At 48.0% G+C, this 27,007-nt stretch overlaps 1 protein-coding gene across 1 annotated transcript in view; it reads left to right on the top strand.

Annotated features, from left to right (window-relative positions):
• The window catches only part of LOC138492420 (ubiquitin-conjugating enzyme E2 G1-like), a 126,901-nt gene extending 101,082 nt beyond the window's left edge, over positions 1-25,819 (top strand). Inside the window, exon 6 of the mRNA XM_069619553.1 lies at positions 25,318-25,819. The gene's annotated coding sequence lies outside the window, so the exon portion shown is untranslated. The remainder of the gene's footprint in view (positions 1-25,317) is intronic.
• Positions 25,820-27,007: the final 1,188 nt, after the last annotated feature.

Raw genomic sequence — 27,007 nt, 5'->3', positions numbered from 1 at the left:
CAAAAGCGGCTGCCCTGGAGGTTCCCATCACTGTGCAGGAAGTCATCGACAAGATCAGTGGTTTGAAGGGGGGGGGGCACTACCCTGGGGGAAGATGATTCCACCGTCGTCTTTAAGAGGTTCGGCTGAACCCTGGCTCCCTTCCTGACCAAACTATTTACAATGCTATGGTAACGCACTCTCACGAGCTCCATGCTTTCAGCTCTGATAAATCATCCCAAAAGACAGGAAAGACCCAGCCCATTGTCAATCCTACAGACCAATCTCCTTACTTAACACTGATGTCAAAATCATGGCGAAAATGGCCAACAGACTCCACCCCACTTTGACTCGCTTGGTACGCAGAGACGTTTTTTCCGGGCCGCCAGGGCTCCGACAACGTGAGGAAAAAGGAAGCACAACGCCTGGGAATGAGCACATATCTACTCTCTATAGACTCGGAAAAAGCTTTTGACCGAGTGGAGTGGGGTTATATGGAAAAGTCTTGCAAAAGAAATGGGCCCTGGTAGTAGCTTCAGGTGCTAGATTTCAGCCCTATACAACAACCCCTTGGCAAAGGTGGCAGTGAACAGCACCACCTCATCGTCGCTCCCTTTTGACTAGAGGCACGAGACAGGGCTGACCTATCTCCCCCCTGTTGTATGCACTTATGATTGAACCCCTGCCAATAGCGATTAGGGAAAACCCGCAGATCACATGAATCCAATGTGGCGAAAACCAACTTTAAATTGTCCTGATTTACTGATGACATCCCATGTTATAATACGAATGTAGGAAAGTCCCTTCCTGAGCTCCTTGGCCAAACGGAGCGATTCCGAAGATTCTCAGGCCTGAAAATAAACATCCCAAAGTCAAACATGATGCCCCTCTGAGCCAACGACGCTGAGGCAGAAACCCGATATGTGGAATGAGAATCGAGAACTTGCCCACACCATACCTGGGAGTTACCCTTCCTAGGGATCTCTCGAGGCTGGTAGTCATCCCTACTCGGATCAGCCTCCGTTCCGGTTGGCAAATTCTGCGTGTCCATCCATTTGTGCGCCTCTTCAGGGTTCTCAAAGAAAATGGCTTGACCTTTATGGATCACCTTTAGTTGGGCTGAATACAACATGTATTTCAGGTTGGACCCGCTCCTTTTAGACCCTATATAGCTCATTGTTGCTTTTGCACTTGAAGGGTGTAGTCAGGATAAGCTCTTATCGTGGGCGACGCTCGTTGGATTTTCCCCCCTTTGCGTTAATACTCAAGGATCTTCTTCCTGTCTTGGTAGTTCAGTATCCGGGCTGTTGTTAGCATCGGTGGAGCTCCAGGTGGTGGTTTCCTCACCAGTGATCGATGTGCCCTTTGAACTGTGAATCCCTGCGTGAGGGCGCCTGGGCCAATTTCCTGCTGTAGCAGGGACTTGATATATTCCGTTGTGTTCTCGCCTTCTTCTTCTGGGAGCCCAATAATTTGCACGTTATTGCGCCGAGCTCTGCCTTCTGCGTCTTCAGCGCTGTCTTCTAGGTTCCGTACTTGTTGTTGCAGCAGCCTGACTTCTTGAGAAGTGTCTTCAACGTTGCTCATATTTGCTGCAACTGTCTCTTCCAGTGTACCTGTGCGTTCAGCCAGTGCCCTTGCATCTTGTCTGAACAGGTTCATGTCTATATTGATGGCATCAATTTTAGCCTCAATTCCTTCAGGGATGCTATGGCCTCTAGGATCTGTGCGCCAGCTCTGCTAGGGGTGACACTGCACTTGTGGTTTCGGCCGTCGAAGTGGGCTTGGCAAAAGTGTCCAGCGTCGGCTGCTAATCCTTGCTTTTCTGGGGCTTGGAAGCCGTGACCACTCTTCTTCGGTGTCCGGTACTTCACAGTGACTCTCTGGGCAGTCTTCTGCTGCACTCATTCAGCCCTCTGGTAAATGGGCCCCCCTTCTCCTGGTGTTGTGGCATTTTTGTTGTGTACCCCTTTATACTAGTCTTAGGGTAGCATCCAGGTCTCGCAACCTGCGTGCCAAAGCGGCTTTCGTGCTGGAGCGCTGCTGCAGTTATGACTCTTTCTCTTGTCACCCGTGAGGGCTTGTGGCTGCCTGGGGCCCTCTGTTATGACTATATGGGTTGGAAAGTGTTGACGTCCGGGCACTGGTTTGCACCAGGGCCACCATCCACATGCCAGCCTGTGTCCAGTTGCACCAGTGAAAACTTGGTGCCCATTCACCCCTGTGTGCGCAGCACGAGGTTGTCGGGTGACTCGGCTTGCTCCTCTAGCACTGGTCCTTACAGGGTGCTCCCCCTGTCCCCTGTGTTGCGCGATTCATATGGGCTTCGTAGGGTCTCTTGTCTAGCAGCCTAGTTTTACACCGACTCCGTTTATATCTCAAGGTGCATTGGAGTTGGGCCTGTCTAGTGGTACTCGCTCTGCAGTAAACCTGGTGTTCTGCCTTGTGTCTCGTGATTTCAGGCACAGTTTATTTTGCAAACTGCTTTTCTTTCACGTGTTTACAGTCATGGTTTGCTTAGCGGTCTGCCCAGTACTCCCTCAGGGCCTGCCTCCGTTCATTCGCCTCCCTCTGTGGTCTGGCCAAGCTCTGCGGCGGAATTATGCTAGTTGTAATCCACCCAGATGGATATATTGGTACGGGCGCGCACAACGCAAACGTGCATCTCCTCAGGGGGGGCTGGATGTTAAGGAGAGTTGTGCTTATAAATGTGGCCAATTATCTGCACTTGAATGTTCTTACCATAAACACGGTTGTTGGTGCCACACACAGTGCACACACCAAGCATACGGTCGCCCCACCGGGTCACTGCAGCGATCCTGAAGGGCATTTAGTTTAAGGCCCATCGGACCCACGACTGCTCCGGCCTTGTACGCAACTTGTCAGAGTGGCTTCCCGTGGCCCGTTTTCGCAACAGTTGGGTCTTCAGCAAGCTGTATGCTGCGCCAGCCAACCTGTGCCACACACACTCTGCTTGCTTTACTACGGCGCTCCTCCTCGCATAGTCATTTCTCTGCGGGCTTTGGCAGGCTGCTGTTGTCGCAGTCCAGAGTATATCGACCCTAATTCACTTGATTAATCCTCCGCGGGCTGCAACTATGTAGCAGCATATCACATTAGCATCCTAGACGCCGGCTGCAGTTCTCCTGCCATTGGGTCTTGCCACTGCTATAATGTATTTTGCGGTGACTCTGAGGCTGCGCTTTCCTTTCCTGCTTATTCCTTTGTTTTGCACACAGCCCACGCATACACCGTGCCTCGAGTGCGACTCTGTAGATGCTGCGTGGGATTCTCCGGTTTGTTCAGGGACCTCGTCTTTCCCGTACTGGTGTGACCCACATAGCAGTCCAGATCAGTCTGTGCCCCACATCCGTGACTCCTCGCACCATGCTCCTTTGTCGAAGTGCACAGATTCCACTTGGCCCTTTGTTCCAAGCGGCCGCCATCTTTTTACCATCCGTCATTCAGGTCCTTGGATTTCCAACGGCTCGTGTTATATTGCTCACCACCAAGCTCTGAGCTTCTGCCCCTCAATGCTACACCACTTTGCATATCCAATGATATTTCTGTTTATGCGCGAATATGCTATGTAGCTTCAGAATTGCACTGGATCATGCAGGATCGCCAGGAGCTCCACAAAGTGTCGTCCTACTGCATGGCTCTGTAGTCATCCCTTCCCACCCCCCATTTGAAAATCAGCTGCAATACAATAAACTGCTGCCAAAGGCTGCCCAACACTACAATATTGACACTCAGGAGGTCCAAGGGGACAAGGACTTTGTTGAGGACTTTCTTGGCGACAAGAGATCTGCCACTCAGTTCACTCCACTTTTACAATCCATCCAAAGGCGTATACAGCCTTCCTTACGCCAGACTCACGCGGGTGTTAAACACTCGCATTGAGGATATATTCAGGCCTGCGCCTACAGACCCCATGTACATTAGGGGTCAACTCAAACATGACTCACTACTGGGAAGAGGGCAGGCACTCCTCTGGCATCGGCTGAAGCCCTGCCAAATAAAGAATGTAAGAAGATCTACACTTTCGGGGGGGAAAGTCGCATCCTCATGGCCTATCAAGCGCAAATTACGAATGACCCCACCCTCCTAGCTAGTTATAGCTGCCACAAGTGGGATGAGTTGGAACACCAAGTTGAGGCGGTTCCAGAACCCCTAAAGTCTCAACTGCTTGTCCTTCTGAAATGGTGCTCCGTAGCTATTTAACTGGATTCTTAAAAACATCGACTCAGCAGACCATGTGGGTTGCAACATCACAGAGGGCATGCATTCTTAAAAACATTGACGCAGCAGATCATGTGGGTTGCATTATCACAGAGGGCAGGCACACTTATCAAGTGAAAAGGCCTGGCTTGGACAGTCTTGTTTTGAATTGGAAACGCAGGCCACCCTGCTTAACATGCCGGTGGAACCTAATGCCCTCTTTGGCAAGGCTGACGAAGATGCCCTCAAAAGTGCAAAGGAAGTCACTCATCCAAATAACCAACAAACCCTACATCCAAGGAGGTTCCTCAAACTCAAGGTGGTTCCGTGCACAGGGCATGCAACGCTCTTCCGGATACACGCAGGGTGGCCAGTCTTTGTCATGGTGTCCCTCACAAGGACAGTCTTCCTCTTCTCATTTTCAAAGAGGTCATACAAGATCCAGAGGAAGGGGCAGAATCTCCCCTAGGAGAAGCTCCACCCCTGCCAAGCAATGACACACCGCTACAAGTCCCCTCCCATGCCACTCCAGTAGGAGGTTGCATCTCAAATTTCACCCACGCATGGGAGATTGTTAGACAAGTGGGTGTTGTGCACTGTAGCAGGGGGGTATTGCGTAGAACCTTTGCATTAGCCACCACACCGCCCGTGATGACACCAGAAGAGCGGTGCATATTACTGGAGGAAGTAAAGACTGCTGGAAAAGACGCCATATAGATTGTCCCAGATAATCTGGTAAACGAGGGTGTTCTTATTGCCAAACTCGCGTGGGACGCTAATACTACAATCAATATCTCCCTTATCTATCGCCCCCCCTAATAAAAGGCTAGACTTTCTGATGCATCTGAGTGATACCATCCTTCCTCTTCTTAAACCAGCAGCAAAACAGATTCTATTAGGTGATTTTTCAATTTGGGCTTTGGGGACCACACCGATTTTAAAATGGCTCAACAAACCAGTGCCACACTGACGGCACTAGGTTTCTCCCACTGGGTGCAATCCGTAACCCATGATAAGGGAAGGACACTCAACTGGATCGCTACACACAATGTAGACCTACAGTGTCTCAATATATAGCCCCATGCCCCTGGTCCGACCACTTTTGTGTGCACTGTTCCGTTCCCTGCATTATTAAACAGAAAAGCAATCAGGACCCTAGGACTTGGGTTAAATGAAGGAACATGCGCAAGCTCATGCCATCTGCCCTAGAACCTTTCATGTCCCCTATACTCGAGGAGCTACCTGACCTCACAAGTGCCAATGAACGGGCGGAAGTCTAGCGTAATATGCTGACCAAGTCAATTAACCATCTAGCACCTGAAAAATCATACCTCACTAAAACTAACCAGTCCAAAGCCTGGTTTTCCATTGATATTCACAAACTTGGGTGCCTTAAGAAAAAGGCCTTCCAACACTCGAATGGTCCATCTACTGCCAACAATTTGGAGTATTCTAATGCTGCCAAACTGTACACATCTAAGAGGCAAAAAGACAGCTGTATGACAACAGAATTACTGAAACACCATCCAATACTAAGGAACTGTTTAGGATCCTAAAGGAGCTTGAGTCCATCACAACAGAAGTTGTTAAATACACCAATTGGTGTACTAGTATACAGGAAACGATGAGGGGGGAAATCATTTAAAAGATCAGTGAAGATACCTAGACTCTATGCAAGACCCCATGTTCTATGATCTCCCCCTCCCCCCCACATATGGCTGCACCTTTCTCATTTAAGGAGGTAACCGAAATAGAAATGGTAGATGTTCTGGCCAGTCTCAAGCCCACCACATGGAAGGGGGATATCTGCCAGGCAGTGATTAAGGCCTGGGTAGCTCAATTACTGCCAATAATAACCAGATTTGTAACTGCTCCTTTCAAGAGGCTAATTTACCTGGGTCCATCAAATCCGCATGAATCGCTCCTCCTTTTGAAGAAGCCATTTCTTGACCCAGCCCTATCGGAGAACTATCGCCCCATTACAAATATACACTTTCTTCTCAAAATCCTGGACAGGGTAGCATATATCCATATCCAGGGCTTCCTGGAAACTCGCAACCTTCTAGGATATAAACAGTCCGGTTTCAGAAAATCACACAGCACCGAGTCCACCCTATTGGATCTTAAATCCAATATCCTGCATCATTTTGAAGAGGGCAGCACAGATCTGCTTATGCTGCTTGATCTGTGTTCAGTGTTTGATGTAGTGGATTATGACCTATTGATACAGAGACTCTTATACCGCTTTCTTCTCGCCAAATGGGTCCAATCATTTCTCTTGCCAAATGGCTAAGGATTTCTGTAGTGAGGCCATTAACATGCAGGATAAGGAGGGCACCCTGCATGCCAACTATGCTGATGACACTAGGTGTCAGATCCGCCTCACTGGGAACTACACCAAAGATACTCTGTCAACCATGTGTTCAGCTGCATTGAATCCTGGAAGAAGGATAATGGGATTGCACTAAACGTTAAGGAGACAGAGCTGATGATTGCTGGCACTGTTGGCCAGACAAAGAAACTTGGGGATGAATACCAAGCCTTTAACATCGCAGGCTGTGAAATTAAGATGCTCAAAGTGAAGGCTCTGGGGGTGGTGCTGGATCAGGAGCTCTACATGAACGCACATATCAGTGGCCTGGTATCTAGCACAGGCTACTATCTGAAACTGCTGGCCCAAATCAGACCTTTTCTTAGTAGATCCAACTGTGCGGTGATCGCAAGAGCCATTATCGGGGCCCGCATAGACTATTTTTCCAGCCTTCTTCAGGGTGTTGGAAAAGGGCAACTGGCCAGAGTACAGGTCATCCAGAATAATGCAGTAGAGTGGTTGAGGGTCTCAAAAGATCTGACCACGTCTGTCGCGAGACGAAATCTCCACTGGCTCCCAGTGGAAAAGGGTAGTCTACCAGACACTCTGCATTACACATCAATGCCTACATAGAGATCCCCATATATCTCGCAGACGAATTGGTCCGGCTGCTGAAGAAACGGGTCCTGCGATCTAACAACTCAAATCTTCTGCTTATTCCTAAGGCAAGATTGTCCATTGTCGCACGGAAATCTTTTGCCCACACAGCCCCAAGGCTCTGGAATGACCTCCCACCAGACCAGAGAGCCTGTACCAGCTTTCTGAAATTTAGACGGGTACTCATGACCTTCCTCATCTGCTAATCCAATCTTGGCTCATCCCTGCCCTGCTCTCTGATCAATATTCTGTCCGTTGTGTCTCTCTGCGCTGTTATGCCTACGGGCCGTGTCTATGCGCATTACAGATAAAATAAATACATGTAGTCAACGTACTTCCTTGTGCCAAACAAGATCTATCCATGCGCCCAGTGGTAGATCTGCACTCAGCAAACCAATATGTCAAAGCTCAAATGCTTCGCATGACAACGCTCCGAGAGGTAATCCCCCTCTTAAAATGGGGATTACATGGCAACATTGGCTATGAAAGATGCATACTTATTTCAGTGTTCCCAGCGCACAGAAAATACCTGTGATTCGAAATAGCGGGAGTAGACTACCAGTTCAAGGGGCTCACCTTCGGCCTCAGCCCCGAGAGTGTTCACAAAAGTGCTTGCAGTAGTAGCACTCCCCAGCAGAGAGTCCATCCCGGTGTACCCTTATCTAGACGACTGGCTTATTCCCAGGGAGTCTCCTCAGATTTGCAGACAAAACGCCCAAAGAACGATAAACCTTCTATTCCAATTGAGTTTCTTCATCAACGAGAAAAAGTCCAGTCTAGTTCCCAGTCAAATCAATTTCTGGGAGTCTTCTTAAAGACAGAAGAGGAGCTGGCTTTCTGGTCAAATGAGAGTACAAAACATGCTGGGCAAGTAGCTCATTACAAGGCTGGTCACCAGATAAGTATGCAAAGCAATGAGCTTGCTCGGGAGGATGGCCTCATGCATACTTTGTTCCACACGCATGCCTGCGCATGTGCCCAATGCAAGAGTGGTTAGCGAAGCAATGGTCTCGGGTAAGCGGTCAGTGGGACGATCTAGTGGTTGTTTCGCTTACCCTAGTAAGGCTCTTCGCTGGTGGTCCAGGGACAACCTGTTAAAAGGAAAACCCTATTGCATTCCACCAACACAAGCGATCCTAACTACAGACGCCTCACTCGCTGGATGGGGAGCCATCTTCCTCCATCGTAAAGCCGACAGCCAGTCGGGAACCCACCACAGCCCAAAAAACACATCAATTTCTTAGAATTGTTGGCAGTTATCAAGGCTCTACAAGCCTTCCAGAAACATCTTGCAGCAGGACAAACAGTGCAAGTCCTCACAGATAGCACCACTGCCCTGCTCTACATACACAATCAGGGAGGCATACACTGTCCAAGTCTGTCCAAGCTATCACAGAAAATATGGAAGTGGGCACTCAGGCGGAACATATTCCTAACCTCTCAACACGGTACAGGGGAGCTCAATGCTCTGGTAGACACTCTGAACAGATACCCTCTATCAGAAGAACATGAGTGGCAACTCAACAGAGAAATCCTAGATGGAATCTTCTCCCGTTGGGGGCATCCCCCCTTAGACTTGTTCACTACAAGCCTAAAGACACAATGCCCAGAACTGGTCAGGGAAGTTTGCTTTGCTTTTCCACCAACACCACGCCTGAGCAGAATAGTGCACACGATGTACCAGGAACAATCTACTCTAATCCTGGTTGCTCCCATGTGGGCGAGACAAGCTTAGTTTCCACATATGCTCAAACAGGGGATGTGCAACCCTATCATGCGCCCTTGCCCTTAGAACATGCTAACCCAGCACAAGTGAGCACCTCTCATCCTCAATCTATGAGCTTGGCAGCCTGGCTCCTGAAGTCAGTTTGTTCATTTAAATCTTACACAACGGTGTATGGATATCCCAAAGGAGGCATGGAAACCCAACACCAGACACTGCTACATCAACAAGTGGAAGAGGTTTGTGGTATGGTGCAGGTCACAATCCATACATACAATTGAATGTTCTCCAGCCAACATTCTGCATTACATGTTTTACCTACAAGACTACGGCCTAGTATTTATCTCCAAGGTACACCTGGCGGCTCTGTCCGCTTACACCACTTCACAGAACAAGGGGTCCTGGTAAAAAGTTCCTTTGCTTAAAGCCTTCATGGAAGGGGTAGAGAGGCTCTAACCTTCCACCGGGTTGGGATCTTAATCTCCACGCTCTTCAAATGTAGTTGTCCGCCCTTCGAACCTATGCACAAGGCCAGCTTAAAACACCTGACATACAAAACCGCATTCCAGGTAGCCATCACTTCTATAAGAGGTATTAGCATAATTGACCCGAAAGCATTTGACCCAAAAACATTTGAATACATTTTGTTGATCACTTTTTTTTTTTTTGGGTCAAATTTAATTATATATATATCCCCCCCCATAAACAATTTAGACAGTAAAAAAGGTCACATTCGATCAAATGTTTTAAATCAAATAGACCCAAACCCTATAAGACGAGTTAGTGAGCTACAGGCTTTGTCCAAACAAGACCCTTTCTTCATAATCCACAAAGACAAGGTTGTCCTCAGAACACACCCTAGGTTTGCACCTAAATGAATTTCAAAGTTCCATGTTAATCTATCGAACTTCCCACCTACCTTTTTAAAAATCCATCAAACTCGGCTGGAAGAAGCCTCCATACACTAAATGTACAGAGGGCAGTCTTGTACTATGTGAACAAAAGTAAACCCCTAAGGAAAACGGACCAGCTAGTCACTTCCATAGCACCTGTTAGAGCAGGTGATCATATCTCGAAAAGCGCCGTCTCCAGATGGATATTCAAATGCATACAACTCTGCTGTTACCTATCCAAAAGAGCTTTACCTTTCACTCCCAGGGCTCACTCTACCAGACGTGCCGGAGCTACCTTAGCCTTCACTGCAAATGTCCCCCTAGAATCTGTTCGCAGAACAGCTACATGGAGTTCCATTCATACATTAACACAGGATTATTGCATTGACACTCGCTCTAAAGCAGATTCACAAGTGGGACAAGCAGTACTAAAACATATATTTGCTGCTGTACCTGCTCACATCCTTCTCCAGATACTGCTTGCTAATCTATGCAGCGCATGTGATCTAAGCAGATCCACAAGCCTCAGAAGGGATACATTACTCACAAGCATCAAAAATACAATTACGGTATCTGCTTAGATTCACATGCGCCCACCCTTCCTCCCCTTCTGGAGTTGAAGGCGCATGGATGTTTTCTGTTCGCTTACAATTTCTGGGTTATCGCATCTGTGCTCGTGCTACACTTCATGCAACCTCATGTCGGAAACATCTTTCCCCGCCTTGCCTGCGTTGTCTTTGTCTTTGATAATGTTCAGAGTTCGAGAGAACCTGGTAAAGCAAGCGTGAGAGAGACTAGATTGTCCAACGAGGAGCGTTGTTTGGAGGGCTAATTCCGTGTGGGGGCTGCGCCTAAGGCTGTTTTCCTGAAGGAGCTACAGTTCTCATCGAATGCAAGATCGTGTGTAGCTGGTAAACTAGCTGCGCAGTTCAAGCGCATGGGTTATTGCTGCTGTGAGGCTCCTTGCGCCTCTGTAGAATTGTAGAAATGGGAGCAATTTCTGGTGTGCGATTCCATTAAGACATCGGTCAAGCTTTCCATTTCATACATTTCTTTTGCTTTTTTCAGCCAGACTACCCTAGTGGGAAGAAAGGAGGCTTTCCATTTTATTGTGACACACACACACACACGGGCTGCCAGTAGCAAGTTTCTTGGCATGTGTGGAAGGAGTGTGTATCTGTCTTCGATTTGTTCCACTCCAAAAAGAACCAAAAGGGGGATAACTCTCTGTGGATCCATCCCAAGATATCCTTCCAGAAGGGCAACTCCACCACTGGTTCCAATACGTGCAGACCTGCGTACACCCTCTCCAGCAGTAGGGGGAGATGCCCTGGTACATTTTCGCTAAGCGTTTGGGGGGGGGGGGGATAAGTGCCATTGTATAAGGATTTTACAGTTGTGCATTTTATATTGCATTGCAATGGACGACTTCCACACAGCTCTGTGTATGGTTCCATGTCATTCATCCTGGGATGTTTTTCGCAGGGATTTTTACTGTGATTTTTTTTTTTAACGAAAAAACCCATCAAATTTTGTTTACATTATTTTGGGGGGGGTTCCCCCCAAACCCCATTTTCTAAAAAATTCGATGGGTTTAAAAAAATAACTAATTCGCGGTAAAAAACTCTGCGAAAAAACATCCCGCGATGAAAGGACGTCGTACCCTGTATATAGCGTCCCACCCCGCTTGGTTGCCCTCCCATCCCAGTTCTTGGTCCCATTTGCCCTTGGTGCTTTGGGGGGGTGGCCTCTATCAATAAAGGCTTTGTACATGCATGTTATGAGACCTCTGGTGCCTGAGTGCATGTTCAGTATGTTCTCGAATGTGGTTAAAGGGCGTTGCAATTGTGCTTTCCATTTGCGGTCTGGAAGGACCCCTTTGAGTTGCAAATAGGGTAATAGCCTGATGGTCAGCCCCTGCGCGGTTTCGAGTTTCTCTTTGGTTAGGAAAGTGCCCTCCCACATCTACCCGGCTCTAACCAGGCCCTACTCGTACTGGGGTTAAAAATCGGAGGGGTTCCAATATAGCATCTCGAATTGGAGGGGCCCAAATACAAATGAGCTGCGATGGCCACGTTGTGATTCCTTTCATGCCTGTTTTTTTTACTCCATAGAACCCAGAGAGCTGACCGGACTGGGTGTTATCTCGCTCTTCTAGGGATAGCATCTCCGGGGGGGGGGGCACAGCCATTCACCCATGGTTACTGGAGCAAAAAGCCCATTTTCCAGAGCTACCCACTGCTTTCTTTTGGACTCCCTAATGTGGTCTACCAGGACGCGGAGTACCGCCGCCTCATAGTAAAAGTGGATGTCCGGGTATGCGAGGCCCCCTTTTTTCTTTGGCTAGAATCAGTCTTATATGCAATATGGGGTCTGCCCTTGTCCCACAAGAACGACAGAAGGGATTCTCGGACTGTATTCAGGAAAGTGCTTGGGAGCGCAATCGGAAGGGACTGGAAGAGGAGTGTTGGCAGGATATTCATTTTAATCGCTGTCCTTTTGCCAGCCCAGGAGAGGTTGAGCTTGCCCCAGTTGATTACATCTTTCAAGATCAGTGCCCATGTGTTTTATAATTGCACTGAAATAGGTCCTGAAGACGTCTGGTTATCGTTATTCCTTAATATTTGATGCTGGTCTGTGAGACTTGGAAGCCCCATGTCTGAGTGATTGTGGCGGGGGATGGGTTTGGATCTTTAAGGGGAAGAATTATCGTTTTGTGCCGGTTTATTCTAGACCCTGATTGTGACCCATACTTTATTTCGAGCAAGAGGGCCGGTATTGATGGACCAGGGAGAGTGACATAAGCCAACACATCATCCGCAAATAGCGCCAGTGTATACTCAACACCATACCTGTGGAAGCCCCTGATAACGCTTTGCCTTATGTTGTGGGCCAACGGCTCCATGACCAAGACATAAATCGGAGGGGAGAGGGGGCATCCCTGCCTCGTCCCCCCTGGACAGTTTAAACTGCTGTGATGTTACCCCTTGGTTCGTGTGTTTTGGTACAGAGCCCCGGCACCCCAAATCCAGTCTGGGCCCAAACTCGCTTTGTGTAGGACATCTAATTTATGTTGGATGTCCTCCACTCCATTCGGTCGAAGGCCTTTTCGGCATCGACTGAAATCAAAGTGGGCTCTACTTCTGACGCTGGAATGAAGGCCATGAGTTCCAGAGTCTTGCGGACTTTGTGCGCCCCTTGGTGTTCAGTAACATACCCAGCTTGATTGATATGTATTAATCTGGGGAGGACCCTGCTGAGCCGTTTGGCCAGGATGCTAGCGTAGACCTTAGCGTCGACATTTAGGAGCAAAATTGGCCTGTAGGAGGCACAGTCCAATTTATCTTTCCCTTCTTTGGGGATAACAATAATCCTGGCTTCTGTGAAGGAGGGAGGAGCAGTGCTCAATACTCCATTATGTAATTGAAAAGAAATGTGAGAAACAGAGTCAAGGCGCCCTTGAATCTCTTGTAAAACGCGGGAGGGAACCAGTCTGCTCCCGGCGCTGAGCCTGCTTTCAAGTTGGAGATGGCATGATCAAGCTCTTCCGTGGTCACTGGGCAGTTTAATTGGTCTGTCTGCACTTGGGGGTGGGGGGATACCACTCTCCGCAAAAATTCTTTGGTGCTTTTCGGGGAGGGTGGTGTCAGCCGTATAGCTCAGTTCCTAAAATTGAGCGAAGCGTGCCGTAATATTAGTGGGATTTGTCAAAACTAGATCGGAGGAAGACTTCACTTTTAAGACAGCTCTGTCAGCTCTTTCCTTTCTGAGTCTCGACGCTATTAAGGTATGGGCCTTATTCCCCTTTTCAAAATCTCTGCTTAGTGAACCGCAAACTAGATAATGCCTTACTAACCCAAATATCTCTTAGCTCTTGTCCCAAATATCTCTTAGCTCTTGTCGGAGGCCTCTGATTTCCGCTCTAGATTCAGTTGCATCCCCCATTTCATTTACTAAGGCCTGGTCTTTATCTCGTATTAGTCGTCTAACCTGGGTTTCCCTCAATACTTTCAACCTTTTTACTGAGGCTCTCTGCGCTGTTATGAGCCCCCTTATTGTCGCTTTCGCGGCCTCCCAGACAGTGGAGTCGGGGTTTCACCTGAATTGTTTGTTTTAAACAAGTCTCGTATTTGTGTCTAGGCTCTCCTGGGAAAAGCTTGTCTTTGAAAAGTGTATCCTTACACGTCCATCGACTGTTGACCGGAGTACTGCTTCCCCAGGTCTAAGTCGACTGTGACCATATCATGGTCCGACCATCCCACTACCTCTATGGTCGCTCCCATGATCGATTGCTCTAGACGGGTATACAGAAATATATAATCTATACGAGTGAACGTTTGGTGGGGTTGTGAGTAAAACGTGTACGCTTTTCTAGCCGGGTGTCTTGTGCGCCAAGCGTCTAATAAATGCTGAGCTGAAATCAGATGCTGAAATGATGCGTTATCTGGAGGGGGCAGAGCTCCTGGACGGTACAATCGCCAGTCCAGCGTCTGGTCTATGATTTGGTTGAAATCTCACCCACAGATAAGAAAGCCCACCCTTTCCCCATCTAAGATCGCCAGCAAGTGTATACTGAAGGATAGTTGCCAAGTTTTCAGGGCGTAGGCTGAGCACAGTGTGACCGTGGTGGACCTCAGTGAGCCTTGTACATCTAAGAACCCCCCACCCGTAGCCCTGCATATGTGAGTAATGTGTAGACCCAATGAGGAGCGATATAGTATGCCCACTCCTCCCTTTTTGTCTGGCCCCGAAGCCCATAATGAACCTCCTATGTTCCCCCTTTTATCTCAAATTCCCCCTTTTTGTTTGAATTTCGTCTCTTGGACAAACAGGGTGTCCAGCCTGGCTTGTTTGAAGGTCCGCCTCAACATGGATCTTTTCTGTGGCGAATTTAGTCCCTTCACATTTGGTGGCCTCACTCTGATTGCGTCACCCCCCATCATAGCTCACATTGAAGCTTGCTGCTTGAACCCCAACACAGTGCATTATGTTCCACTCTCCTGCCAAGCTCAGACGTGTTGTCCTGTGCTTTCTGATCTGTGCGGTCTGGCCAGGCCCAGCATTTCTCCACCCCCGACCCCCGACCCTTAGGAAGAATAGAAAAGGGATGAAAGGGATAGTAGAAGGCGAGTATGTTCTCTCCATAGCTGCAGAGGCACCCCAGGTGTGAATATAGGGCCACACAAGGGGTGCTGCCCCTACAACCTTCCAACGAACAATCACTATATGACTACTTTACGTTGGCGAATGTTCATTGTCAACTGTGGTGCCAGCAGCTTTTAATTCATCACAACTCATATTTTCCTTATTCTTCCAAGCATGTCTAATCAAGAGGTGTTCAGTCTCTGGAACTTTTTGCCTCCTTTGGACTTGCCTTTTTGTCTCCAGGGGCCTGTGGGTTTCCGCGCTGATTCTGAAGATGACGGCACTTCCTCTCCCATGTCTCCATCTGGGTCACCTTGCAAGCCCTTGAGTACCCCCTCTGCTTCCTCTCCTGTAGTAACCCTGAGTTCCTCATTGTTGTGTGTGAAGACCAGTGCAAACAGGTGGTTCCATCTGTATTTTGTCCCTTTGTTTCAAAGCCATAAAGTAAGGGGGCGGCAAGCTTTTCTCTGCGCCAAAGTGACAGTTGATAGATCCTGAAAGATTCTGACCCTGGAATCTTCAAAGTTGATGGTGTCCAGTTCTGTCGCCTTCCGGCGTATGTTTGTCATGGTGACATCTTGCGAGCACAGATCTCGGCCTGCCGGGTGGGCCCCCGGCCTGGTGGACTCTTTCGAACTCCAGTTGGGGTGTGATCGGGCAGGGGAGAATCGAGGCTATGAGATCTTTGACCCTCCTCTCCAGTAAAATCAGCATCTCACCCGGGGATTCTTTTAGGCCTTGTATTCTGATCTTCGATATGTTTTCTAGGTCATTGACCTTGGCCTCTAAGTCTCAGTTTTTCTGTTCTAATTCTTGAAATCGGCCTTCCATCCTCATCTCTATAATGTCTGCCGATTGTTGGTAATTCTCCAATGCCTCGACTTTATCCTCGATTTTTTTGTGGATCTTGTCCTGTATGACGCGGACCGTCGTGGTCTTGCTTGTCCAAAATGCTTGTATTTCCCCCAGCAAGAGTCGGATGTCTGCTTTGGTGGACAGTTCTTGGTTTCCCCCTGGGATCTGGGGATCTTCCTGGTAGGAGGGCGAGGCCATTTGTGGGTATTCTCGCCAGATTTACTGCAGTTTTTGGACTACTGAGACTGTAGTGGTAGTCTGCATGCAGTGCCCTCCCTCCGCCGGGCTGCTTGATCGCTACTTAAATGCTGAGGGTGAGTCTCTGACCTCCGTTCTGTACGTAGGATTGCTCTGCTTTCACCTACGGGGGATATTCGCCTCGGATGCATTCAATGTTCTGCTGCTTTCTGTTTGGCTCCCGGATTGGGCCCTTGGCTTCCCACTAGTCACTGTGTAACTCTGAGCTTTGCCTTCCACACCCGATATGTAGGTCAGAGTATACTTGGAGGGTCCTTGTGCTGGACGATTCCTTATGTTCTGCAGTCTAGGGGACGTTCCAGATCCATCCTTCGTGGAGGGATGTGGTTACTATTTTCAAAGAAATCTGTGAGGGAGAGTAGCTGTCTGCCACTCTCGCTTCTTCAAATATTTATATGGGACTGCGGGCAAGGTCACACCCGGGGCGGAGGGACGCCCCACGTAGGAGCGGATGGGGCAGGAGCCGACCCCTCTGCTTAGCTGTGGGAGAAGGCGTTTTAGTCTCTGCTCAATCATCCAATAACACGGACCTGCATGCTCCCTGGGGCCTCTCCTCGAGTGTCTGCTGGTGGTTTCAGCCACGCTAGAGCTGAGTGGTCGGGTGCTTCCAGACCCCTCTAGAGAGTGAGTAAGGAGCAGCTGCGGGCAGTATTAACCGTGGTTTGGCCGCACCACTCCCGACTCTAAAGTGCCACTGAATCAGTGTTAGCTGCAGCGGGTGTTTTGACCATCCCTCTGCTGGTTACCGTGATCTCTGGGCCCTGGGCCAACCGCGGCCCCCCACTCTCCTTACCTCGTAGCTGTCTGCTTGGGTGCTCCTAGCTGCCTACAGGGGGGGTACACAGGGATCACGGGCCTCTCCCCTTGCAGGCAGTGTTGGCTGTTTTCTAGATGGGTATTGCACAGTCAGGGGGGGGCGAGCACTGCGGATGTGTAGGGCCTCCCGCGCCCAGGCGCCTTTGTCCTGGAAGCGGGATGGCACTTTTGATCCGGGTCGTACAATGGAGACTTGTGCAATTTTCGTTTAGTGAGGAGGGGACGAATTCTCAGCCTCCCGCCAGTCCCTTCCGCAGTTTGGTCCGTGATGCACGGGTCGGGCTGAGGGGACGCTCCCTCATACCAGCACCACCCCCTCCTTCCTGCGGTGAGTGATCCCATTGTCTCGGGGCTTCGGTAGGTGCGAAGCAATCCAGTCAACTCCTCATGGGCCCTCGCTCCTAACCCCTGTGCTGCAGGAAGCGCTACGGAGCGGCGGCCCGCGCTGGTTCCCCCCTACACCCTACCTCGGAGACAGGGTGCCAATCGAGGTCTCCACCGGTTCTCCTGGCTCGTGTGGGCTCCCTTTCCAATGCCACCCCGGGGCTGCAGTATCGATGCGGGCCTCTCCAGGCGTCTCTAGTTGCCTCTCACTTCACACGGCCCCCACCATAGAGAATGTCTTGGGAGTCCTGGGCAGGTTGGTGTGTCCTATAGCCATGACCGAAGCTCTGCTGGCTCGGTCAGAGTCCACGCCCCTCTCACCGCTTTCCACGGTCGTGGCACTCGAGTGGGCAGTGCTTTCCCTGGGTCGACACCATGCTTCAGCAGCGCTCCGCAGGTAAGCCAAGGTCTCCGGCTGCGGTGTGTCACATCTATGGCTTTGCGATACCCGTTCAGCGCCACCTCTCCAGACTGCTTTTTTTACAGGCCTCCTCTCGTAGCACAGAGCGCCCCCTATGTCTTTGCAGGAACACTGCGCTCTGCCAGCGTAGGCCCCTGCGCTAGCGGGTGAGGGGGTAGAGTCACGGGCTGTGTTTTCTGGAACCACAGGTCCGATTTTAGTCTGGATTTGGACCACTGGTGCCCGGCTCCTTCAGTATTTTTGTCCTCAAAATCCGGCTCTCTGTGGACTGGGCACACGGGAATATTCGCTGTTAGCTGGAGGTTATAGGGGAGCTGGCAATCAGGCTTCCATGCTGCCTGCGCCCCCTGGTGTTCTGAAGGGACCATTATTGAGCATCACGCTTGGTTACGCCAATCTGGGTTTAAGCCAGGGACGCAGGCCACTCTAATATGCCCGTCGATCCCAATGTGCTCTTTGGTAAGGCCGTCGAGGACGCCTTAAAAACAGCCAAAGAAGAAGAATATGATCCACTGAAATAATTGGGTCAATTGACCAATATACCTCCTTGCCAGAGAGGAAACGGCAATTTTCGTTGCTCACGCGGATAATTTTCCCAGAGGGGTTCCAGCTATAACCAAACTCAGAACAGCATGGGGAACATTCAAGGCCAAGCCTCTCAGAATTACCAGAGGACCGTGCAGTTCACGCGGTCAGGGGAAGGGGTCCCTCCACCAGAGGTGGTACCACCACCTCAAACGGTGACATCCTGCTTCAGGTGCCCTCCCATGCCTCTCCAGTAGGGCGCATTTCCAGTTTCACCCTAGCATGGGAGGGAATCACCTGAGACAGATGGGTGCTGTCCACCATAGCGGGCAGATTTTTTATAGAGCTCCTCGAGCGACCTCCAGAACCACCCCCCATGCCAGAAAATCCACTCCAAAAAAGACCAGCGCATCCTCATCGAGGAAATCGCCACACTGCTCCAAAAGGACGCCATAGAAATCATCCCGGCCAACCAGGTAAACCAGGGTATTTATTCAACTTACTTCCTTGTGCCAAATAAAAATCTAACAATGCGCCCAGTATTAGATTTACGCCCTGCAAACAAATGTCAAGCCACTAAAGTTCTGCATGACTACGTTACAAGAAGCAATCCCTCTGCTAAAAAAGGGATTACATGGCAACACTGTATATGAAAGATGCCTAGTTTCATATTTCAATGTTCCCAGCGCACAGAAGATTCTTGCGTTTCAAAATAACGAACCAGCACTACCAATTGAAAGTGCTGCCCTTAAGGATGGCATCTGCTCCAGGGGTAATCGCGAAGGTACTGGCGGTGGTGACAGCACACCTGCACAGGGAGGCAATCCCAATGTACCCTTACCTGGATGACTGGCTGATTACAGGTAGTCTCCCTTAATTTGTAGGCAAAACATTCAAAGAACTATCAACCTTCTCTTTCAATTGGGCTTCTCCATCAACGAGAAAAAAATCAAGCCTAGTGCCAAGCACAACCAAACAGTTCCTAGGAGCTGTTATACACACAGAAGAGGGGTTGTTCTTTCCGTCAGAGGAAAGAGTCCAAAACATGTTACTGCAAATAACGCATTATCAGGCCGCTGCCAGATAAGAGTGCGCAAAGCTTTGCGTTTTCTAGGCATGATGGCATCTTGCATTTACCTGGTACATCAAGTGTGCCTGCACATGCGACCCATGCAGGAGTGGTTGGCGAAACAGTGGTCGCAGGCAAGTGGGACGATCTAGTGGTCATTTCGCCAACACTGGTACACAATCTTCACTGGTGGACAAGAGGGAATCTGTTGAAGGGGAAACCCTTCCACGATCTGGACGTACAAGTGATTGTCACGACAGACTCCACATTCGCCGGGTTGGAGGCTAATTACCTTCACCACACAGCTCAGGGTCTGTGGTCTCATGCGGCAGCACAGAACCACATCAAGCTGCTGGAACTACTGGCAGTATTCCAAGCCCTTCAGGCGTTTGAGTTTCACCTAGCGAACCAATCTGTGCAAGTCCTGACAGACGGCACTACAGCATTGTTTTATATCAACAAACGGGTCGGTGAGGCGGAGATGGTCACTCAAACAGAAAATATTCCTATCGTCACAGCATGTTCCAGGAGACACTATCTGGCAGACTCACTGAGCAGAGATCCCCTACCAAAAGAACACGAATGGCAGCTACATGCGGGGGTTGTAGAGCACACCTTCTCTCAGTGGGGTTTCCCCACAATAGACTTGTTTGCTATAAGTGAAAACAGTCAATTGCCAGACTTCGTATCCAGGGTCCCCCCTGCCGGGCTCCATGGGGAACGCCCTATAGATGAACTTGTCAGGGAAATTTGCTTACGCTTACCCCCCCCCCAACACCTCCAATGAGGAAGGTGGGGAACAAGTGACACTAATCCTAGTTGCTCCAATGTGGGCAAGATAACCTTGGTATCCATATCTGCGCAAACCGGCGATATGCGATCCCATCAAACTCCTGTGCCTGTATAATCTGCTCACTCAGCACGGGGGGGGGACTAACAGTGCACCCTCAACCTCACCTCCTCTCATGTGTAAGGTGGTGACCAAGATCCACAGGGAACCGATGACGCTTATCATAGTTGCTCCTATGATGGCAAGACAACCATGGTATCCATATCTGCGCAATCTGGCGATGTGCGATCCCATCAAACTCCCATGCCCGTACAATCTACTCAGTCCCTCGTGCTAAGTAACAGTGCACCCGCAGCCTCACTCGAACTTGGCAGCATGGCTCCTGAAGTTGGAGTTCGGACATCTTCACCTGCCACAGAGATGAATGGATATCTTAAAAGAATCAAGAAAACCAAATGCTAGATACTGTTACGTTACTTTGACGCATGGAAGAGATTCTTCATTTGGTGCCAGTCTAAACATCTCAACCCCATAAAATGTACTCCTTCATACATTCTAACTTGCATGCTCCATTTGCTAGATGCAGGGTTAGTATTCAACTCCTTAAAGGTCCACCTGGCGGCTTTATCAGCCTACACCACTTGCCATAATAAGGGTTCATGGTGGAAGGTACCTGTCATCAAGGCATTCATGGAAGGATTAAAGAGACACCGCCCTCCTATTTCTAACCCACAGCCAGGATGGGATCTCAACGTGGTACTTGCTAAGCTCATGGGACCCCCTTTCGAGCCAATGCACAAGTCTAGTCTAAAACACCTAACTTACAAGACCGCCTTCTCAGTGGCTATGACTCCATAAGAAGAGTGAGCGAGATGCAAGCATTGTCAGTGCAGGATCCTTTCTTTGTAGTACACAGAAAAGCTGGTTTTACGTACTCACCCTAGGTTCTTCCCTAAATTAATCTCCAAATTTCACGTAAACCAGTCTATTGAGCTACCGGCTTTCTTCCAGGAACTCAACAGCTCAGCTGAGGTAAAACTCCACACACTGGATGTGAGGAGGGCGGCCCTCTACTATGTAGACAAGACCAGACCGCTAAGGAAAACAGATCAATTGTTTGTCTCCATAGCGCCAGGCAGAGAAGGTGACCGCATTTCAAAGAATGCCATCTCTAGGTGGATAGTCAGATGTATCCAACTGTGCTATTCCCTATGAAATAAAACACTGCCTTTTACACCCAGGGCACGCTACACAGGAGCCATCCTGGCTTTCATTGCCAATGTACCCTTGGACAGTAATTGCAAATCAGCTATATGGAGCTCAATACATACTTTCACTCAGCACTACTGCATTGACGCTCATTCCAAGACAGATAAACAAGTGGGACAAGCGATTCTAAGACATTTATTCACTCGTGAACCTTCTCCCATTCTTCTTCTGACACTGATCGCTAATCTATGCACAGCATGTGATCTAAGCAGATCCACAAGCCTGAGAAGGCAACATTACTCACCGTAATCGTATTTCTTGTATCTGCTTAGATTCACATGCGACCCACCCGTCGTCCCCTTGGAGAGAAGGTGCATGGAGGCTTATGAGCTTATCTTATACGTATCTGCTTGGATACAACTGTACTCGCGTTACACCTCATGTTAGCTCATGTCATAAAAATATCTGTGAGGGACCTCGACGGGAAAAGGGATCATGGGTACAGTGGACGTCCCACTAGGGATAGTATTACTGTCACCCCCTGTCCACGTCCTTTTTTCGAGTTTCGAAACCAACAACTGTAATACTCTGCAGCTTCCACTAGATGTCGTTTTATGCACAGCATGTGAATCTAAGCATCAGAAGTACAATTACGGTGAGTAATGTATCCCATTTCTTTCATTTTTTTAAAGAAACGTTAGGGTGATTATCACTTTTATGCTTCATCCCTTCTCCCAGTGAGACACCCAGCACTGTTTGCTACACTGTATGCTGGACTTGGACCTTTTCTTTAATCCTGAATGAGTGGAGCCTTTTTCCACTCATTCATTCTTATGGGCTCTGTCTTTTGAAACTCTATTCTTTGTATTTTACCTGTACTATGGAGTCTATTTTTCTCCTTAACTCTTAAAGGCATCTGTATTTTACTATTGCAGCACACCGCTCCTTATGGGCCCGGTTGCTGGGGACCCTTGGGGTCCTCCTTTAGGATTCTTTTCTTTATCCTAGAGTAACTACAGTTCTTAAGGATGAACGTTCCTAAAACCTTATAGTCTGAGAGATTGGCACACACCACTTTAAGTGGAGTGCCAAAGGGATACCTAGTTATCCCCCCTTCTCTCTGCTCTTGTAACCTTTTAGTAAAATAGTCTCCTAGTTATGGCTGGTGGCCGTGGACTTCGTCTAACAACTATTGTGTAATTTATGTACTGCAGGCTATGTCCCTAGCCTCGGTAGTGCACAATAGGGGCACCCAAGTATCCTTGGGACCTCCCTTCTTTTTTTGCCATTACTAGGGTGGTTGTTCTTTGTTAGCCCATCTACCTTCCTTGGAGTGGGAAGCCGGTTTGTTTTTTGCCTTTGGCGGGAACCCCTGGGTGTCCCTGTCTAGGCTCCAGAGTGTCTGGGCATGCAGGAAGGGGGGGGGGGAGGGAACACCCCCCACCCCCACCCCTGGCCTTTGTCTGCCAGAGTGCCTGAATAGAACCAGCTCCCGCTGGGGGTCTGGCTGTCCTGATTGGACAGCCAAACGCCCCTTTCTGTAAATGGCTGAGAGATTGCAGAAGAGTGTGTTGGTACTGTATAAAAGGTGTGGCTCCTGGAGTGAAAAGCATGTCGACCCCTGGAAGCTGAAGTAACCAAACAAGAAGACTACCAGAGACGCCTGCAGACCCTTTGCAACACCGTGAACCGACCATTGCTGTTCTGACCCTGTTTTCTGTGTGACAGTAGCTTCGAAGAGGACGACTTCTCCCTTTTGGCTGATGGGAACAACCAGTCCGAAGACCAACTTTGATTTGAATCCTCTCCTGGGGTCCTGAGAGTTTACAGAACTGAGGAACCCCCAATACCAGGAGACCTGCTGCCCATTTCGAGTGCATCGTCGTGGAAAGGCTGCATCCGTCTCATCTTTTCTGAACCCTCACTCCAGAGATCCGATCCAACTCACCCAGACCCCCTTATCAGGGTGCGGAACTGCAGGAAGCTAAGATTGACCGGGCGAATCGCGTCCTTTGTTGGTTCTGCAAAAAAGGCACCAAAACTAACGAGTGACCCGAGAAGTTGCTGTAAGTCGTGCCTGAGATCCTCCCTCGAGACTGCTGCTGAAAGATCCCGTCCATTGTCCTGCCTTCAGTCATCAGACAAGGAATCCAGAGGTTTGGGCCAGAGCTGCAACATCGTGGAGCAGCCACTACATTTTCTTCTAACCTAAGGGACTGTGGGGGGAACAAGGTATTGCTTACCGGATTCCAGAAAGTTGCTCTAGAGCATTGGGGTGCACTTTGAGGTGTCCAGGGCAACCCCCTCTTATATGGACACAAGCAGCAGCTTGAGTCCCTTTAGAGTCCTTTAACTGGGTCTCCAACGTTGGTTAAGCCTTCTTGTATCTTCCTTACTAGAGACTAGAAAGTATCCACAGAAACATTTGAATTCTACTACTTTGCAAGACTTTAAGCCGATACGAGCTGCCTTTTAGCTAGGGTTGCGTTTTTGACTTTGAAAGACTTGCTGTGCCGCGAAACTACCTCCTAGAACCTGAGGCTCTGCTAGGATAACACTAACCAATTGGTTTCCTTCCCAAAAATCACTATCTTGTATGTGTATGCAGACAAAATACCATTACTGTATTACTTTGTGGGTGCGTGTTATTACGATAGAACTGTCACTCCTGTAACAATTGTATACGTTCAACTACCAACTAATAAGTGACCTTTGAAAGTGAGGAAAAGTACACGTGTGTTGGTTTATTGTGCTAAATATTTAACAGTGAATAATAGATAATCTATATTTTAATATAAATGTATGTGTTTCCTTGATGTGCATTAATGACTGGGTTCAGTGTACTTACCTGCAGCTCACATCTTCCTTTTAAGGTAACCCTGACTGCTCTGCCACTTTACCATGGTCTTTGAGTTGTACAAACTGATACTAAGAGTTGGATTTACAAACCACTGGGATAGCTTACTGAAGTCTTACCTCCACGTGGGACTTAAGGAAAACTCCCCTAACACTGCATGGCCTGGCCCACCCAGCGACCAGGTCCCCCATAGCTCCCACCCCAGTCTGTTTTCAGTATTGAGGATTGTGGAGTCATCAACAATAAAACTGACTCAAGGAAACAACGGCACAGCGTCAGGCCGTGCAGCGAGGTATGTTTCTTTTAATTTCTTTTTATTGGACACTCTTGGAACCTGCGTAGGAAACTACTCTGCTGCTAAGGGGGAAGCAGGAGCACAAAGGAGAAGGCGCTGCTGGCTAGCAGCGCTCCGACTGCTCGGAACGTGGGCTCATACCATACAGTTCGTGTTCTGAGCATCCTGATTGGCCAGCGCCCCCTTCCTGAGTGTTAATATAATACGTTGTTAGCAATTTGAGGATCACAAATACTATTTTTCATACACCCTTCACACATTCTATGCTGCCATTCTACAATGTGAATGGCCTTCATTGCACAGCAGAGTACCAAGCAGAAAGAACTGCTTTTCCGTTTCTTTTTTATTTTTTAATAAATGGACAGGAAGCAGATTTCCATCTGTCTTTATGTGTTAAAACGGAAAACTGGGAGCCTTAATTGGGATTTTAAAAGTTAAAGCAATCCTACCAAATAAAAACTTTTTTTCTGATATCACTTGTGTACATGTGAAAACAAATCGGAAGAGGGTACCAGCTGCAAGGAGCGTTTTGGGTAGCCCAAACCATGTAATTCATGGTTCCACTTACAGGAACACCCTCGTAGATGATTCCTAAAGTGTAATAACCAAGTTATACTATGCACCAACCATTAGATGGGGTTTATGCTCAGCATGTGACTCTACAGCAGATCCAGCTGCAGAAATAGTTACTGGTAAGTAATTGCACATCTAATCATCTGGAAGATTTCACCCCATTATACAGTTTTCTTCAGTTTTGTCTTCATTGTTCTTTTGTTGACACTGTCTGCACTTGGTGTTGCTGTATATCTTTTGTGAAACCGATTCATCTTTTGATATGTAGTGATGCTTGATAATGGAGTAGTTGCAAAATGGTTGGTCAGTAACGGCTCCTTGTGTATTTTATTTCAGATTTTGAAGCAAGAACCTCTTCCCAGTACTTGATCCTTAAGCAATAGTTTTCACTTTGTGGATAAGAAAGATGGGTATTTCATGCTCTCGCCGCGAGCTTGAAACTTTGTATTTCATGCCTCTTCTACTCCTTCTGGATTCTTTGCCTTTGGTTTTTTAGTGTATTTAACTGCATAAATTATGAAATGATTGGTATTCAATCCCACCTAGGACTGTACATTTATTTATTCCAAATAAATATACTTTTTGAAATTGTAATTTTAAAATGACTTTTATATTTTCCTCTTTATGCAGTGCATTATGTTTGCAAATATCTTTTTTGAACATATGTCTTTATATTGTTAGTGTGGTTTTGGAAAGGATTTGTCACCGTTTGTTGCAATGGACTTTGTTAATGCAATACTTGGTTATTAAATAAAAAATATTTTTTGAGCTGTTTTGATAATACATACGTTGAAGTCCTGTTTGAACAGAATCCAATAAAGTTGTGTATATTTTGTCAGATTTGTTGAACCCTTTTCTCTAAAAAATCAAACATGATCAACTTGTTTGTGCTTTAGAGGAAAACTCCTTGAAATGCAATGTATCGCTCTTGGAAGTAGGTGGTTCAAGACATTAGATTGTGAGGAATTGGACATCTTTTATACTTAAGCAAAGATATTGCTATGCTTTTGCAGGCTTTTTTAACTCACTCACTGGTACTTTACGAATTAAGCATTGGCATAACTAGTTAAGACATGGTGAACTCTGCCATCTCCCGGGAATTTGTTGCCTGAAGTTGCTGTATATGGTTGAGTGTACAAAGTTATAAACTGGTCAGATAACCTTATAATTTCCATCCAATCCCGGCTTTGCCATCGGTGCTTTACATGCTGAAAGAGGTAGTTTTGCTTTCATTGGTCTTCACAGCTGCATCTAAAGTGCTGTTTCTGGAAACCTCTGGGACTGGATGCTGGTGACTTGGGCAAATATTCAAGTTGAGTGCGCTCACCAGTAAACCCTGACTCTTGTTCCACCTTACTAACTTCTTTCTGCATAGGGAACAGCGTTCTGTCTTAGTATGTTGAGTAGCCTGCCATTTACTCTTCAAGCTTTGAAGCCTGATGGGATCTTTTTGCAGGCTATTTAACACTCTTTTGTTGGTTCAGACCTTGGCGTCTTGGCCTATCAACTTCTAGTCTTGGCAACACTCATCACTTCTCATGAGCTTGCTTTTGAAATGCCGGTATCAAGCCTGCGATATCTGAAGTGGCAAATGTGCAGTTTGAGGGATTCTTTAGTCTGAGACGAGGACTGTCCTGTTATCTGTATTAACAAGTGTTGATTCTTAAGTGCAATGAAGAGAATTGGACAATGTGCTCCATCCAAAATTAAAACTCTGGATTGCAACTGCATTAGATGGGAGCCTCAGTGCTCAATGTTTTGGCTGATTGCATCCCACCAGCAAATTGGTGCTAATGTGACTCGACCTAACCTACACTCTCATAATTTGCTTCATAGTTAGAGGGTGAGGGTGCTATTGGATAGGAATATTGGGGAAAATGGCTCAATAGTTTGACTGAGGGATACAAGGAGGTTATTGGTAAAATAAAAATGGTGCTATTCAAGAAGCACCTGCTGTTTTTAATAGTGGTGGAGCGCATTTATTGCATAACCGAGAAGGGGCCCCTATCATTTTATGTTTGTTTAA

This window comes from Ambystoma mexicanum, chromosome 10 (assembly GCF_040938575.1).
Source record: "Ambystoma mexicanum isolate Mex_15411 chromosome 10, UKY_AmexF1_1, whole genome shotgun sequence".
Lineage (NCBI taxonomy): Eukaryota > Metazoa > Chordata > Amphibia > Caudata > Ambystomatidae > Ambystoma > Ambystoma mexicanum.
Note: the sequence above shows the minus strand (reverse complement) of the source record. Positions and strands in the feature narration are given on the sequence as shown.